Here is an 18,013-nt window from a genome sequence, read left to right as displayed (position 1 = left end):
ATAGATTACAGTAATTACAGAGGAATACTGAACCAGATCTCCCACAGGCTGGAGATACAAGGTCCTGAAAACATCTCCTTGTGATGTGTTTCTCAGCAGGATCCATTTCATCATTATGAAATTATCGCAGGAAACCAGAGCTTTTTGCCTGTAACTGCAGACAATAATGTATGGTGAACACTGATAAAAGAACAGCAGAGAGCTAAGGCTGGGGAAGGGAAATCTGCAGCTGTGAAAAACAAAAGTTGTGGCCCAGTAAATAGGAAAATATCTGTGAGCTTTCAGTATTACGGTTAGAAGAATAACTTGCTCTGTGACAAATACAAGACGAAGCAAAGAATCAGATTAACCCAAGAATATCTGAGTGATTGTGGTGCCAGAAGGTGCACAGGGAGATAATTCATTTTTGGATTGCTTGATTTGAAGGATACTTCATCTTCATATCAGATACTTTGCTTTATGTAATGAAAAATCACACCATTTTGAGAGCAGACAAAATAGGAAGGAGACGCAGGTGCTGTTTAGTTTGAGATATAAAAGATATGGAGGGGACATTCACATTGATGGGAAAGCAAAACAAGCTTTTATCCAAGAGATTTTCCTTATTTAGTATTCAAGCCTCCAGTCACATGTGAAGGGTTTGTTTTGATTTCTCCATTAAAAACAAACAGGCAGACAGACAGACAGACATGTAGTGGTAGAACCAAATAAGTGATATAGAGGAGGAGTTGTGATCTTCGTGTGAGCTTTCATGGTGTAGAAGTTCAGACACTGATGAACCAAACTGCACTGGCATGCACCTTCCTGCCCTGAGCAGAGCCAATTCAGAGCTCTGGAGAGGCAGCACAAAGCCCAAAGCTGCTGGGTTGAACTCCAAGGAGGGGTTATTAAATATTTTTTTCTATTTATTTTTTCAACAGAAAATTTCTAATGACGGTAACTAATAAAACACCAAAGGTGTTAGCGCTGGCTGCGTTTTCTTTGAAAACTGAAGGCAGGATTTTTTTGTTGAGTTGGTTGATGTTTCAGGTCCCAATAGCCCTGTATCAGGAAGTGGTTTTCCTCAAAATTCATGCTTCAGGTTTACCTTTAGTCCGATGTCAGTAGTGTGCTTTGTGTTGCTCTTTATCCGTGTATTAGGCAAACATTTACTTGCTGCTCTTTTCCCTATAAAAAACTACAAACCAGACTCTGATTTAAAATCAGTCTTGATTTTTTTAACACAACGAAAAGCAGATTTGTAAAATAACAAATGAACTTCCAGGAGTGTACAAGTTTTTGGATGGTCAGAGAGGTGGGGTTTCCTTCTCCTGTCTAATAAGATGTGTGACCTGTTTTTTAACCTACCATTTTAGACTTCACCTGGAAAATCAGAACGAATTCTCCCAGTTTCCTGTTGTAGGCACTGTGCAGTTCACATCTTGAATGTCTCCATTGGTCTCTTATCCATCCCTGCTACTATATTTTGACATATATCTTTTAAGGTTTTGATGTGTGATTTGGGTGAAGTGTGTATTTGTTAAAAGGTGACCTTTGGAATCAGATTGTTTGACTGACTTCAGTGCTAATAAGCTGAAGGATGAGGTGTCTAATGAATCCTGTGTATAGAAATAATGATAGATGACTTATTTGGAATTCTACAGACACAGCATGGCCAGGCATGAGGATTGGCTGGAACTGCACCAGTCTTACAGTGGGAAGCTTTATTGATTACACAGAGACAGGGCACATTTTAATAATTTTTAGAACACTGTACTGCCTGAGGTACTAAAATCCATTAAAGGAGGATTATAAACTTTGTTTTAAACTGTATCCTAAATTGTTTCTTGATGTACAGTCAACAGCAGCTCTGTGAGATCAATCACAGTTACTAAGGCATATTAAAATCAACTTGTTTAATTTTAATTGCTCATATGCCTGACCCTCTGTGAGGCAGCTGTTCATAAAGCTAAATTGCTTTTCTCCCAGACAGAAGTTTCATTTCACTTCATGGTAGATTTTTGCCTTGTACACTTATACAGCATTTTGCTTTCCTTTCCCCCTCCTTCTGTCTGGCCCATGATTCTCATTTCTCTCCAGATAATTTTCTCTCTGTTGTGCTTTCTCTCCTCATTAGCAGGAGCTGCAGCCTTGCCAATGAGTCAACTTTAATAAAGTAGGTGGATGGATTGAATTATGAGTTGATGTAAAGTTGCAGACCTGGAGCTCTTTTTGGTAGTGTCTGTTAGCCTGTGCTATGTGAGCAATTTTGCTTACAGGCTCCTAATCAGATCAGCAAAACTGCTGTACTGATGGATGTACTGTGAGCATTTATACATTTATTTTAAACTTATATTCTATTTTCTGTTTAGCTGTATGCATTTCAGCTCTGGTGTTTTTCTTAGGGGAATTCTATAAAGCCATTTAGTAATTTCATTCCTGGTTTTGCATCTTCTGTCATCCTGTGTTTTGATGGGAAAAGATCCCTGTTCAGTTTGTACCGATTTATTTCCTTGCTCCAGTATCTGAAGTTAATCATAGACTTAAAAAAATTAGTAACACCTGAGTCTTCATCTCACACATAACGTATTAAACATGGCTGTTGTCCTAATCTTCTTTGAGTAGAATGGCCTTATCAATACCTGCTTGCTGCCCAGCGTGGCACAAGATGCTGCTCTGTTCTGAAGAGCATTGGATGCTTTCCCATTTCCAGTCAATTTGAGGATTTTCTGTGTCCTTCAAGAGGCAATTTAAGCCTCCATTTCTGGTCAATACTGATAGTAAATGCAGGGAGATAAGAATAAAATTACTGGTTTTCATTTATTGAAAGGCAGCGCTTCTTTTAACAAGAGATGGGTGAGCAAAACCTGAACACTGGATCTTTTGGGGAAAACAGCAATGGTTGCAGCACACCAGTTTTACAACTGCTGGATTTGGATCTGGCATTACAGTAATGGTATGTTAAGGCAGTAAGTGGAAGCAATTAGGGTGATTTGGACATTTTATCTGTGATTCTTGATTCCAAAGGAGTCAGGGATATGGGAGAAAATATGGACATCTTTGAAAAGGGAACACATCATGAAGAAGCCGAATAAGTATTTCTTCCACAGTAGAATAAGAGTTAAAATCTAAGTGGTATATAAAATAATGTGTAATTATCAAGCACACAGCACCGAGTAATTCTGTATTTATAGATGTTACTAGTAAATTTTAGAGCACTCTGTGGATTTTCCCATAGTTTCATTCCTGTTAAATAATGAAGGTGGTGGGTTTTTTTCATACGGATGCTTCTCATAATTTCAGGAGTTTAGTTCAGGTGTTACTTGCCTGTCTCTGCTTCTGCTTTTTCATGTCCATTCTGTGCTACTTTTATAGCAGATTTTAAAATACAAGTTCCTGTCTTCCAGCAGGTGGGGGGGCGCACTGCTGGTAGTGGAAGGCTTGGTAAAGAGGGATCTCTTCAGAAATCCCTTTTTATTCATACTTGGGCTTTGTTCTTAATTATCTGGAAGGGCAACATTTTAAACTTTAGAGGTCTGTTGAGGTGAACTTACTCTCTAAATAAAGTACGAATTGTCTTCCTTAAAAAAGGGCTGACAGGTCACTAGCATTGTTTAGGTAGGTCTCTACAGACCTGCCAGCAAAGACATGATTTCACTGTTTTCCTCTGACCGGGCCAAACTCCAGAAAAGATGTTGTGCTGTAAGAAGGGGGCAAGATTTGCTTCTCCATTCCTGTAACCTGGGAGTCATTATGGTGAATAATGAGCCATCTGAATCAGAAGAGCCCCATGGCTCACATACATCAACCAGCTACCACGGTGATGGACACTGTATAAAAATCTCAGGAAAACAGAACCCTAGGATATTCTCTCTAGTCTGCATTATAAATCCCAGGCAAACACTCCCAGAAATTAAAATCCTCCAGGCAATGTTAAATGTAACTCAACCTTGACTTGCAGGAATTCATCTTCCGAATGAAAAAATGGTTTGTCTCTGTGTCCAATTAATTCTTGGCTTTCATTTGAAACTGCCAGAGAGTTTTCCATCCCAGTTTTGATGCGTTTTATTTATGTAATATAAATCCTTGTCAGCTGAGAATTAGATTTTATTTTTTTTTACTCCCCAGCAACCAGGGTGTTACACACAGGAGACTTGAAAATGAAAGAATCTGTCTCACCTTATGAGCCACAGAGCTAAACACTCTCTCTGAAGAGCTTTTGACCCAGCATGCCCTATACATGCAGCAGGTAAACCTGCTGAACATTGATTATTAATAGAAAACAGAGACATTATCATCTTCCTGCCTAGAAAATAAGTTTCCTGAATTCCTCAGACTTACTTTATATGAGGGAAAGTTTTCAACTTCTGTCGATTGTAAGATCTCTGAGATTCTTCTCAAAATTAGAAGCAGTAATGACTTTATTGTTTTTAATCAGTCACGTAAGACATATTGCTGAGTGTTTGAGAGTTATTGCAAGTTTCCTTTGCAAATTCTGCTTGGATTCATTCCACCGTTTGGAATAGGCCTGTGGTTTTTGCTGTTGTCAATTTTACCATTTTATGCTTCAATCCAGATTTCCCACTCATAATCTTTCCCTTACCACCAAGGAATTATGCAGCGCTGCTGTTCCCACTCTCAGTATGTGGACATTATTCCTACCTAAATTATTTTGCCCTTGCCTGAACCTCATGCTGAGCTCCCAACTTTCCAGTGACTTAGTCGAGTGTATAATAACCAGAGTTCTCGGGAGCTGGAACCTCCTGGTTCCACTGGTGTTTTGGAAAGATGTTGATCTTCTACAGCAACCTGAGGGATGTGCTTTGACAGAGTGCCTGGGAAAGGTTACAGATGACCAGCAGGAATAAACAGTAAAAGAATCAAGTAAGTTTGTGACCTGCACTCTTCAAAATCACTGTTGCTTTCTCTTCAAGCTCAACAGAGTTGTGTGCCTTTGGACTCGGTATTTTCTCTGGTATGCCAGTGCCCACCGGGAGAAACCTGAGGGGAATAAATCCGGACCAAATCCATTCAAGTGCATAGAAGTCTGTGTTGTTAAGAATGCATGTTGGTCAGGTTTAAGAATAGGTTTGAGTCAAAAACTTATATACAGCAGTCTCCATTCACAGCTTGTCTACCTATTTAATTGTTTCCAAATAACTTTTTACAGAAAAAAAGCTAGAGTAGAAAGTGCACATTGAAAAAGTTTAACTGCTGAATAGCTTTATGTTCTTTTTTGAACTTAATTTGTATTTCTATATTCTCTTGTTATTTAACATGCTTAAGAGAAAGTTAATGTGGAAGAAAGAACTCTAATTTAGTGTAAAGCCTCTTTAAAATGTATGTGCATAATTCTAGATGTCCCAGGCTTCTCAAGAATGAATATGGACAAGCACAGCTAGCTGCCTTTTTCTGCAAATACACAAGTAACTGAATGTGTATAATCACAGTATATATTATGTTCCCACAATGCATGAAATACCTTAGAATTATAAAATCATTTGTAGTTTGAGTCCAAACTAAAATCAGCAACTGTAGCATGAAATTAAAGGAAATTTTCAAATAAAGCTTTTAAAATCTTCAAATCATAGAAACAAGTGAAAATAAAAGTAAAGCAGTGGAAATGATAAAATGAAGTTTTTAAATTCTAAATCAGTAACTTAAGATTTTATCTGTAGCAGATATGAAGTCTGCCCTGAAGATAAAGGAGCTGAATTTTCAGAAATCTGCTCATCATAAAAAGACCTGGGAGGTAGAGCACTCCCAGAGAACAAGGGCAGACTATTATCAAGGAAGCAGTTGGTGTAGTGGGAATGATGTGGTAGGCAGTGCCCCTCACAAAAGGTGTGCAGTGATCCCTTTGCTCTGCTCAACATGGGCAGAATCCCATCCAGAGTCAGGATAGTGCACTGCAAGGAAAAGATCTGTGCGGGCTGTAGGGAATCCATGGGAGACCAAACACAACAGTCAGAGAGCTCCAAAATAAACCCTCTGGGGAAAGACTTGTGGAGCTGCTTCACAGAGAGAATAGAAGATAAAGGACTGAGACATGAAAGGCAGTTTCAGAATGGCAAAGGAGAAGTTATTATCCATATCCATGGATAGAAGAGAGCTGCTCCTGTAGCTCCCTGCTCCTGGCTTGCAGCACCTCGTTCAGGCAGTGCTGGCCTCTGCACTGCTGTCACAGATGGAGCAGTGGGGCCTCCAGGAGAAGGGCAGAACCCATTTATCCCCCTGGGTGGGTTTTCATGGTCACATTATGTGCTGGAATAATCCTGACATACTTAATAGAATCCCAGTGTACTTAATAGCATCATCCCCCCCCCACGAGAATACGTGTTTACACAGATAGCACTGAGTGTGTAAGGCACTGGGGTGTTTATTGAAGTACTGATACCGGGCTGATAAGATTTGTTTTACACAGATAACTCTATGGGTCATTAGTGAAGAACTAAAACACATGATTACTGAAAATAATTGATTTTCAAACTACAGTTCTTTCCCAATTAAAATTATCCTGAGGCACTCAAAAGCTATAATTTAAAGTTGCAATAGAAATCCAAGCAAGTCTCACTTGGGGTGATGTTTTAGACACAATAACCATTTTGAGTCATACAGGCTGTAAAAAACCCCCTTTTTGTCATAAATTATTTAACTTTACGCTTGGTTTTTTATGGGATCAAAATTGATTTTGGTTTGGTTTTCAAATGTGTTCCAACGAGGAAATTGGAGGCCATTTTTCTTATGGGGGCAATAATGAATAAAAATTCTCAATCTGGTGTAATCAGCTTAAACTTTACCATTGCCTTTGATGACAGCAAATTTTACTCAGTGCCCTTTACCAGATTTCACCAGAGAACAAGAAAAACAATATCAGCCTTGGCAGTGTGAAGTACCTGGGATTAGTGTGGGCTGCTAATACAGTCTGGTTTGTGCAGACCTGCTTTTCTGGAGAGATAAGTCAGTATTTCTAATGAAGAATTTTGATTTTTATGGCACAGGGATTCTCTCTTAAAACAAAGCTGTTGCACTGCAGCAATATCCATAATACACATGTGCTGGGAAAATAAAAGAGAAATTTAACCCAGGCCTTCTTTCCCTCTGTAGCCCTTTTGCCTTTGATCCAAGTAGGACCATTCCAGTCCAGTTTCAAGACTCCCACTTCTGTTCACTCATTAGTCTGCTCAGCAACTTCTTCTTTTTCCAAATTTGCATCTGATTTGGTGAAAAATTTTGGATAGGCCTAATTTTGTGAAATGGAATTTGAAAAGGTTTGTGGTTAATGAGGACTTGCAAGAGAAAATACGATACATTCAAGATACATCTAGTTATTGTCAGTTCAAGGAAAGGTAGATATCTTTGCCAGCATGTATTTTATTTCCAGTGCCAGTTTTTTTTGTCTCACCTCAACAATAAAAATAATTTGTGTTTGTGGCAGAAATAATTTCTCATCCAAGAAGTTTCCCACCCCAGTCCTTGCTGTGGGCTCTATTAACAGAGTAACTTCACTATCATTATGTCTACTCAGTGCTTTGACTTTGCCAGAAAATATTGATCTGTAGCATGATCTGTCCAAGGGCAACAGCATCATTAATTGCTAAGTGATCTGCAAAACAATTAGAGACCTCCTGGCTGGTGTACCAGAGATGAATGGAGCTGTCCACCTAATCAGATACAGTTGTATCTATCCACGGACCCAATTGTGTTGTTCCAAAATGCCATCAACATCTGTCACTTCCCCCCTTCCCTCACTAACATATGCCGTGCTCTGCCCTGCAGGGTCCTGCTCAAAAGCCTTGGAGGAGGATTTTCTAGGCGTGAGAGGGAATGTGTAGAGTTTTTCAGGAAATTTTTATCCCATGTTTACCTTTGCTTTGTGAGAGACAGGCAGCAATATGCTCGAGATTCTCAGCATATAAGAAGCTGCGATTCACATTTGCATTAACAGCACGGAGGCAGGACAAATCTATTAAAAATTAACTCTGAGCTGGGATGCATTGAATTTAGTATTTAAGGAATGAATAGGATTGATGGCTTTCTAGGCTGTGTTGTTCAGCACCCAGCGCAGTGGGAGCCTGCCTTCAATTGGGTCTCTGAGGACTAAATGGTAAATGGGAAGAATAAGACTCTGCATTTATCAGTGTCATATTTCTTTATGAGGGGAACCAATTAGGGAGTAAATACATAATTAGTATCAGTCCCTTTAAAATTAGGTAAATGTTGCATAAACATCCTCTGCTTAAAGTCCTTGTATTGAGCTCCAGGTGATTATTAGGAAAGACAGAGCAGCAACTGGCAAACATTTTTGTCAAACAAGTAACAGGGAACTAAATTTGGGATGCAGTGGAGTGACTGGTAAGATTCTTAGGAATGCATGCATGTTTCCCTAACTATTTGTGTTATAAGCCTTGGAAGGATTTCGTCTGCTCTTTTGGAGGAGGCTGTAAAGTGTACAGTAAGCTGTACTTTCTTCAGGACAAATTGTATTTTTTAGTAGTGTCTTAGTGTTTAAAAAGTGGACAGAAGCAGCTCATACCACACATTGTTGCTGCTTATGTGTGATAGTTTAGTGCCTCTGAAAAATTCACAACTGAAGATTAGATGCTAATGTTTGATTTTATTTGCATTCTTTGTTTAAGTATGTTGTTGTTTTAAAGCTCTCTCTCTCTCTTTTTTTTTTTTTTTTTTTTTTTTGGTTTCTGGTGATGAAATATGTTAGCAAAATTCCTATGGCAGCCAGTCCGTCATTCCAGCTCAAATTTGAAGTTGCTCTTGGTTTAAATTATGTATAGATTTTAAGACATTTTCCTCCATATAGTATTGGAATAACACAGAGCCAATGAGAAATACACCCAGTGGGTAACCTTCAGTATTTTTATTGCTGTATCTGGCCTAGTTTTAGTCACTAGAATTCTACAGAGAAGCTGTGATTTCTTTCAGTGCAGGCCTTGCTATAAACAGCACAAGGGCCAGAAGAGGAGCACAAGCAGGAAAGCTCATACTGGAGAGTGTGTAAGCTGCTGCTTTATGTGGGATTTAGCACCTGCTTCTTTTAAGGAGTGGTTAATCTTTCTAAATTAGCAGCAGATCCACTGACCATCCTTCCAATCCCTCCAGAAGGAAGAGGGATGAGGGAGTCCCTGCAGTGAGTGATTGAGTGCAATCCCCATTATCCTGTGTCTCTGGGCAGGGCACTGTGAAAGAGCCAAGAGGATTTATCTGGTAGATAGAAGGGTTGGAGGGAGAAAGTGATCCTTCTAAAACCACCAGAAAATCATCCTGCTTTTTGTTCCCTTAGGAAACCGTTCCTAAAAAAATTGAACTTTTCTATAAAAGCAGCTGGATGGTTCCTGTTCTTATTTTGTCTTTTAAGCATCAGCATTCCATACATGGATACAACTGATACTATTTTTACAAAAACACTCCCTATTTCAGTAGAATGGTTTTGTGATGCTTTCCTTGACATCACATCAGGGGGAAGGTGGTGTGGCAGAATAATAAACTGGCTTTCCACTCGTGCAGACAGGTGTTCACATGCACTGTAGATCTCGTGTAACAAGGAGTCTGGCAGCCCTGGCCCGGCTGCTCTGGTTTATGGCCCAGAAAGGGGGAGGAGAACAGGAGCAATACTTAACTCTTGGCAAGCTCCCAGTTTAATTTTCATCTATATATTCTTCTGCCCTCTAGTCAAATAAAACCAAACACAATTCGTAATGCAGGTCACAAGGAAGGTAACAGAGGCAGCAGTCTAAACAGTGACAATCAAATTTTGTATCAGCACAGTGCTGCAAAGGGTAGGTGTTTATAGCAGAGGAGATATGGTCTTTATTCGTGCATAATTTTAGTTTCCACAGTTACTGGGATGCTTGGAGGAGGAGATGCTTGAGGAGACTCCCACAACTCAGCTGTGCTTTTCCTAGCACTGCTCTTGTGTTACTGCCAGGTGGATTTTGGAGCTGCAGCTCCCAAAGTGATATTGTAGGGACTTAGTTGAACATAACACAGTCATTTCTCTGGAGTATAAGATGGGAGAATGGAGGTTTTATCCTCAGTATTTTATAGTCAGAATTGGGCTGGGCCAATATAGTCTCTGTAGGGATTCTCTGTAGGGCAGGCCCTGCATCCAGCCTGTACCTCATGCATTGCTGTGGAAATGATCTCCCTCCTTCCTGGCCCAACAGTCCAGAGTAATGTTTGCTCTTGAGAGCAAACTCAGAAATGCAGGAGGGTTTCTGTAACACTTAATTGTAATAATTTTTCAGGATGGGTCCTTCTATTTTAGTTGTGTTTTGTTCTGCTTAGAGTACAACCTGACTTGTTAGGCCAGAGAAAAAGTCCCTTCTTTCCATGCCTTTACTCTGTGTACCGGCTTCCTGCTCTAGATTAATCCTTTGATCAGACAATGTCCTCTTCCTCTCCCTTTCTATTTGCTAAACTGAGTTAATAGCAGCTAAAAGTATATTTTTTTTCTCAAAGAAAACATTGTTAACTCTTTCTCTGCTGCCACCTTAAATGTTTACCTAGTCAGCCAAACACACAGATTGCAAGCTGTTCCCTGAGTTTTTTGAGTGCCTAATCCCCAGCTGTTCCACGTCTGCCAGCTGCTAAAACAACGAGCTTTCATCCCGAAGATGTCTAATTCTCTCATAAATTATCAGTAAAATATCAATACAGGAGATTTGAGAAGTGCCAGTCAGTAATTTAGGGAGAATGCTAACTTTAAATGAGGTTTGAGGGAAAATAAATGATGTTTGCGTTCTGAGGTGACCTCAGGTGTTCTGATCGTGACACCGAGCTTTAGACAAAAGGTGTCTTGGCTTCCAACACCTGCTGTTATTGCAGAGGAATTGAGGACTCAGTTCTGGGAAGTTAAATGCAAGTTCTTCTACCATTTGTTTAGAGGAAATCCGGCATGGTTCCAATGGGATTGTACTTGCATTTTTGTGTGTGTGTGGCGAAGTATCTGGAACACATTAGATACTGTGGAAAGGCAGATTTACTTTAGAAATGTGAGAGTATTAATATTTGTACCCACTCCTAGCCTCAAAATAGTCTCACTGTAGCTAATTTGCTAAGAGGAAAACAGTTTCTGGAAGTTCTGTGTCACAAAATAGCACTATCATAGGCAGCATTTCCAGAAATAAGACATTAAGCAGCATCTTCACAGGCAGGTAAGAAAAGCCTGTTCCTGTTTACAAGATCCTGGTAATGAAGCATGAAGGATAGTGCTTTGAAGCCATCTGTCAAGCACCTTAGTTTTTTTGGTAATTGAAAGTGATTTAATACATCTCCGAAAAGAAAGGTCGAACATGTGCTGTAATTCTCACCCTGTGCTGAGTCAGGAGGCAGCAGGTTCTTGTGGACAGTAAGGAAAGCTGGATGCGTTCTGTGTGTAGCTGGAAAGTGCCAATGGAGCCCTGCCCTGGGGCATTAATGGAGTGTATTAAGAAATACAGATCTTTGCTAGCAGAGGACCTAAAGGTTCATTTCTTTACAGCGTGTCTGTCTTCTGCCAACAGATGTTCATCTTTAATAATTGCAGGACTTTAATGCACACTTTATGTGGAAGTGAATTTCACTGGGATTAGTTTCACTTTGGTAAAATGCTTCCTGTCCCCCTTTTCCCCCTCATCCCTCTGTTGCTGAGCACGGTATCCATTGAAAGCTTAGCAGATCCAAACGTGATGGATGCATCACTGTGAAGTTGGTATCATTTTCCACTAACACATATAATGTATTTGCATGTTCACTGTGGAGACTAGAGCTTCTCCCACTCCTTGCAGAGATTCTGACTGTGACAGGGAAATATGGCCCTGCAGTTATATCAGCCTTCTCGGGAAACACAGGATGATTTAACTGCCAGTAAAGATGTCAGACACATCCAAGGAAATGCAGGATTGTCAATAAGGGAGCAGCTGAATATCAGACCTGCCCACAGAGGGACTGGTAGCCCTGAGCAACCTCCATGTGCATCACATTTTTGGGAGGTTTCCTTCTTCCCAGCCAGAGGGAGTAAGTGAAATGAACCCAGTATGGGGTAAGATTCTTTTGTCAGGAGTCTGACATTTTGAGGGCTTTTCTCCACTTTCCAACTTTGGATGTTATAATTAGCATACACCTGCTGACATCTATTTATTCCCCATCTTTAAAAAGGTAGATGGTACTTTCTACCTAAGAAGATCAGAGTGAAAAATAAATATCCATAGAGGTTGTGTGTCTTCCAGGCACCGTGGAAGATCAGTGCCATTAAAGGAGTTGATGTCCTAAGTCAGGTTACTGATTTTGTGATTAAATTAAACCTGAACAATTGTTGAGTTTATCCTTTATAACTGCATTTATAAAATGACCATCCCATTACACTCTGTTTTCTAGAAGCACATCACTTGGCCTCAGGCTGGTGATTTTATGTGTTACCCTTCCTTGGGAAAGTGAAAAGCTGGAGTGACTTTCTGTGTCACCATTTCTCCATAGAATTTCTTTCTTATTGCTTAATCCATGACATCCAGATCATGCCACAGTTAACCAGAGTATTTGCAATTAGCATATATCTATCTATAATTAGCATACATGCATTAGAGCGTATGTGGCTCCTGGCTTTGCTTTTCCTTACCACAGTTCCTTCTACAAAAGAAACAGTTCGGGGGTTTTTTATGTCGGGCAAAAAACAAAACCAAAACAAAACAAACAAACAAAAAAAAAAAAAAAAAAAAAAAAAAAAAAAAAAAAAAAAAAAAAAAAAAAAAAAAAAAAAAAAAAAAAAAAAAAAAAAAAAAAAAAAAAAAAAAAAAAAAAAAAACACCACACCAATTTAAACTAGCTAAAACATCTTTGTTATCTTTGTTTCTTCCATCCTTATGTAGAAAACAGCTGAACAGTTTAAAACTAACTTAAAAAATTATATCTGAGACTTACATGCCAAACTTCAGCCAAAAATACTTCTTGCAGCCAAATGATCAAACCCCTCTGATAGAGCATTTATAATGGAATTGCTGATGCAACCTTTATTACAAGGATATGAATAGCTGTAATGAAGGCTTCAGCTGATGTTCTGGCAAACCTACTGCTAAAAATTATTCTGAATTTATCTGGCATTCAGAAAATGCTTGAAGTGGCCAAAATGTTTACCCCGTCATTATCATTTTGACAATATCTCTTTCATCCCAGAGGAAGTGGGTGATGAACAAACTGAAGCGGCTGCGAGGCACGTGCGTGTTGAGCATCTGTTCCTCCTGCTCTTGGCAGCACTGCTGGATTGGAGACGAGCAGGGCCAAGGGCTCAGCCACCAACTTGCCGCAGTTGTGTGGAATCAGACATTAGTGCCTATTGTGTCATTAAAGTCTATTAGTGAACTGCATTATGCTTTCCCTAATCATTTGATTTTGGTTTGTAATCCAGAAATGTCTGTGTTGAGCAAGTGTTCCATTCAGAGTGGGAGTATTTTGGAACTTTCTTTTTCTTCCAGTATAATTTCAGATGATAAAATAATCCGGTTCCTGAATTTCTGATGGTTTGGCTACTTGTGAGATTGCATTGATTAATCAAGTTTGGGTGCTAAACTGATTGTGTTAAACTCTTGTTCAGGGAGTTACCAAGTGAATTGAACCTGTCCTGTATTGACTTCTCTTAAGCTGAGAAGGGCCTGACATCCTAAGTCAATATAAACCAAATTTAAAATTATTTAAATGGGTGCACAGAAGTGTTTGCACTAGTATAATGAACTAACTTCTAAAACACAGTTTAGATGAGTTCAGTATGATGCAGCTCTGACTTCTGGCTGCATTTTTGAGGATTTCAGTGCTGAGGGCAGTAAACTTATAATGTCTGTGCAGAAAAGTTTCCACGCAACATTTCTTGAAAGATAAGTATTTTTTAAGAAACGGGAGTTTTCCCTCATAGAGTTTTCATACAACAAATGCTGCAATTTCTACTGGAACACTTCAGAAGTGCCAAAAGAAAAAAGAGGCATAGCATTGCCTTGAAAGAATTTTAAAATTAAATAAGTGTTTTTGTTAAATGTAACTGCAGATGCTGGTTTGTGTCACTAATCACTGAGAAATGTAATTCTATAAAATTTACGAATTCTTCATCTCTCCCTTTTTTCTTTCAAAAATCTGGAAAATGAAGTTGAGAATGAATGAAAAAATTACCACTTTGGTTGGAAGGCTTTAAATTGGATTTGATCTGAGGAGCTTTGCTCCCAATTAAATGTGCTGATATGCTGGTTTTAACAAAACTTCTGCCTCAGTGCAGCTGGGACACCCACCCAGGAGGAGGGAGGCTCGTGTTTATTTTGTACTTGTCATCAGATTCTAAGCAGAAGATGGGTGGTTTTTACACCAAACCATTCTGAATGAGATGGATGAATATTCCAAGTTTGTCTTGTACAATCCTGTACTGAAGGAGAAATCTTGGTACATCTTCACACATTCAAGAGTTAAAAGAGTCTGATGTCTCAATCACTCAGAAAACTTTTCATGAGAGACTGGAAAGTTTGGCTCTAGAAATGAGGAATAAAAGTATATTCTGAAATGAGGGAAGTTGCTCTGGAATGTGATTCCTCTTCATTGTATCCCATCAGCAAGACCTAGTTAGCCCTGGTGTTTTATTCAGTTGTTCACTGCATTCCTTCAACACCAATTCCTTGATTTTCCAGGTTACTACTGCTGCTTTTGTTCTTCTTACCTTCCCAAGCATTTGGATGCCTTTGCTCTGAGCTTATGACTATTGATGAGAAAACTGGAAATTACGAGGTGCATTGTGTAACCCTGATCTCTTCTTCGTGCACTGCTTAGGGAATGAGTCTCTTGGACTGAACAGCAATAAACCCCCCAAATTGGCTCTTACTAATGCTGCTTGGCACAGTTACAGCTCAGTGCAAGTTTAACTGCTTTAAGTCCTTTCTCAGTGTGAGATTTAATTTTGTAGGTATCTGGCTGTGCTTGGTGTCAGCACACATAAACCAGCTTGTCAGCAGTGGGTCATACTCTGAGATGGGAAAACAGCCCATGGGAGGGAGAAGCAAAGCAGTTCAGAGCATCCTGTCCGCTGCAGGACTCGGTGCGACACTGTCTTCAGGTCAGGGTTGAGCTCCTGTGTTATGGAGGTTGAGCTACAGGATATCTTATCATTCGAAATAAAGAAGCTGAGGAGAGGCCATTCTAAACATTTGTCAGATTAGTAAACTGCCTAAATTTCACAGGATTCATCAGAACACCTCAATCCAGTCCACTGAGCCACCTAAAAAAGCATTTTCACCCTTTTGAGGGAGACCTCCTCTGCAGAAACATCTAAAAACGGTCTCCAAATACTTCACAGACTTGCAGCATTCAGTCCTTTCCAGGTCAGGTGTTAACCTTGTTAACAAACAAAAGCAGTGCTCAGTCATGTCAAGAAAAAAAAAATGAAACAAAACAGATTATGAATTTGAATCAGATTGAAAAAAAATCTGAAAATAAATTTCAATCATTGTTTTAGAAGTGTTTCACTTTCTTAAATTTGGAGAAAAATCCTATACTGACTAAGCAAAGCTTTAGTTGACCAGAGAAAACACTGAGATTTTTTTTTCCCATGAGAAAATATAAAAGTTTTGCCTCAACTGACCTGAAGTGATCTTTTTAATGGCAAAGGGTGCACTTACACGAGTCAGGCTGTCACTCAGCTCCACTGACCAAGATCACAAGTTCTGACAATTTGTGGGTCAACTCTGCTCTTCTCTTTTGTAGTTAATACACATTGACAGCAGGCACACTTAGGCACAGTGCTAATTGGGTGTCTTGTGAAGACTTAATGACATTGTTTAATTAGAAATATGTTTTAATACATTGTTTCTGGTATGTCCATCTTGATTCTGTCTCCTTTGAACTAAATCTTTTGCATTTGTGAAAAATCTTTTACAAAACTCCCTTTCACCTGATTTTGTGTGTCTCACCAAACCAGCAGCACTTCTTTTTGCAGAAGTTTTTTGCCTTGCCAATTGATTCCCTTAAAAAAAGTTGTAAAAATTATTGGAATTGAATTAATTTTTCAAAAACCTTAGTGAAAATACTTTGAAAGGATGAAATAAATATTCCCCTAATATACCTCTGTCCTATGAGTCACTGCAGGGGAATTAGCCAGGTGTAATTTAGGGCAAAATGGAGCCCTCAGTGAGCAGGTGAACTTAAGCCTGAGTTTAGAAATGATAGATGCATTCAGCAGCAATAGCTGTAGCTCCTTATATCATCTGAAATGTGTTTTAGTCACATAAAGTATTTAATTTAAATGGTTCTAGTTCAGGTGAAAGGCAGAAACAGGGAGGATGGCCTCAAATATTAACAGTTTCATTCCTCTTTAAGCTGCCAGTCATTAGCTAACTTCTCCCTTGTTAATAGTAATGCTTGCTGGAGTCTGTTTGAATAATGGCTTTTCCCCACCAGCAGGCAGGCCAGTGGGCAATTGTAATTTAAAAAGCAGGTTAGTAAAATCATATTTAGGGAGCAATAAAAACAGTTTAAACAGAGCTTAAGCTGTCTTGAGATACTCTATTAGGCATAGGATGTTGACAGACAGGAGCGGAACTTGATCTCCACTACCTGCCTGAAGCTTTGAGGTTGTAGACTTCATAAAAATAATGTTTAATATCTGATTTATCTACAGAGCTGTGGCAAGACAAAGAAATAAGAATGTAATAAATCGTTTTTCTTTTCTTTTTATCAGCATCCTTTTGCTGAAAGGTAGATTGCCAGCATGCCAACTGAGAGAAGGTAGGAGAGGCACAGCCAGTGATACAAAGTATGATTGTTATGTAAGCGAAATTGGGATTTATTTACATATGCAGTATAGTTGCAGAGGCAATCTGTTCTTCCAGGAATTCCCCACCAAAGTCATTGCCTGCCTGCCTGCCTGCCAGGGAAAGAGTGTGTCAGAAACTGATTGTAATTAGAGAGCCAAATCCAGAGCCCTGCTGCTGACTCCCTTACATGTGCCCTTTCCCCTGGCCCTGGTGAACACAACCTCACATGTTCATCCTCAAAAGGTGGAATCCCACCAGGATAATGGGAGCTTCAGCCTGTTTGTTGGAAGAACAAGGTTTCTGGGGAATTGGGATGGAGTAAGGCAGACCAGAGAATAAGAATAGATTAAAGCTTTAGTGAATCAAACCCAGTTGTGCTGTGTAACATCTGGGTTTAGATGTGCCTGAGATGTCAACTGGCTTTGTTTTCTTTGCACAGTCTTTCATGCAAATGTAAATGTGTCATCACTCTTTGAGGGACTGGATCCGTGTTTTGCTGGCTTATGCACCTTGGTGAAGTAAAATGTGTAACCTGAGGCAAGACAGTTCTTTAATTGTTTGGGGTTTTGGTTCTCATTATGAATTTTGCATTAATTCAGTGCTAGAGGATCTGTTACAGGAGGTGGAAATTCTCCTAAAACATGGCAACTTGGTCATGGTAGCAATTAATATCTGAAACTGCTACTGTAGAGCCCAGAAAAAAAACTTGCTTTTTTTTCCTGTAAAACTATTATAGTAACAAAGACCATCAGCAGTACTCTGTGAGCCCAGTAAAATGGAAAAAATCTGTGTATTATAAGGACATCTTAAATTACTAAGGCTGGTTGGCATTCTTTCCAAAACAAGTGAAGATTGATCTTTGGACACAAGCTGTGAGCTGTTTAAAATTGCCTCTGCTAAATATATGCTAATTGGCATATGAATGAGATTTTGTTAATCTTCTGCTTAAATAAGTAGGTAGAGAAAAGCTGGGAACGAGTCCTCATTTCTCTGTTCAAAGAAAAAAGACTTGCTATCATAATAATTTATATTAGCAAATATAATGCAAATATGTGTTTGTAGATATAGCAAACAATTAGCAACTATTTCTTGGGAACAATCTGCCAAAATATGCATTTCTGCTTTACTCAAGTACTTGGGAGGATTAAAATTGACAGAAAATCACCTTAATTGTACGGTTAGAGGTGTTGAATGCATTTCTGGGTTCTCCTGGTTTCTTCAGTCATATGGGAAAATTTTCCAAGAAACCCTGTGCTGAGTTA

At 39.2% G+C, this 18,013-nt stretch overlaps 1 protein-coding gene across 5 annotated transcripts in view; it reads left to right on the top strand.

Moving 5' to 3' along the window:
* The first annotated feature begins 4,107 nt into the window (after positions 1-4,107).
* Positions 4,108-18,013, top strand: part of LOC114059011 (bifunctional heparan sulfate N-deacetylase/N-sulfotransferase 3) — a 113,996-nt gene continuing 100,090 nt past the window's right edge. For all 5 annotated transcript variants that reach the window (XR_003571566.1, XR_003571569.1, XR_003571568.1 and 2 more), the window contains exons 1-3: positions 4,108-4,228; positions 4,914-5,024; positions 16,676-16,763. The gene's annotated coding sequence lies outside the window, so the exon portion shown is untranslated. The remainder of the gene's footprint in view (positions 4,229-4,913; positions 5,025-16,675; positions 16,764-18,013) is intronic.

Source organism: Empidonax traillii, unplaced genomic scaffold (assembly GCF_003031625.1).
Source record: "Empidonax traillii isolate 1590-97213 ecotype Southwest subspecies unplaced genomic scaffold, ASM303162v1 scaffold199:size790550, whole genome shotgun sequence".
NCBI classification, from domain to species: Eukaryota; Metazoa; Chordata; class Aves; order Passeriformes; family Tyrannidae; genus Empidonax; species Empidonax traillii.
Note: the sequence above shows the minus strand (reverse complement) of the source record. Positions and strands in the feature narration are given on the sequence as shown.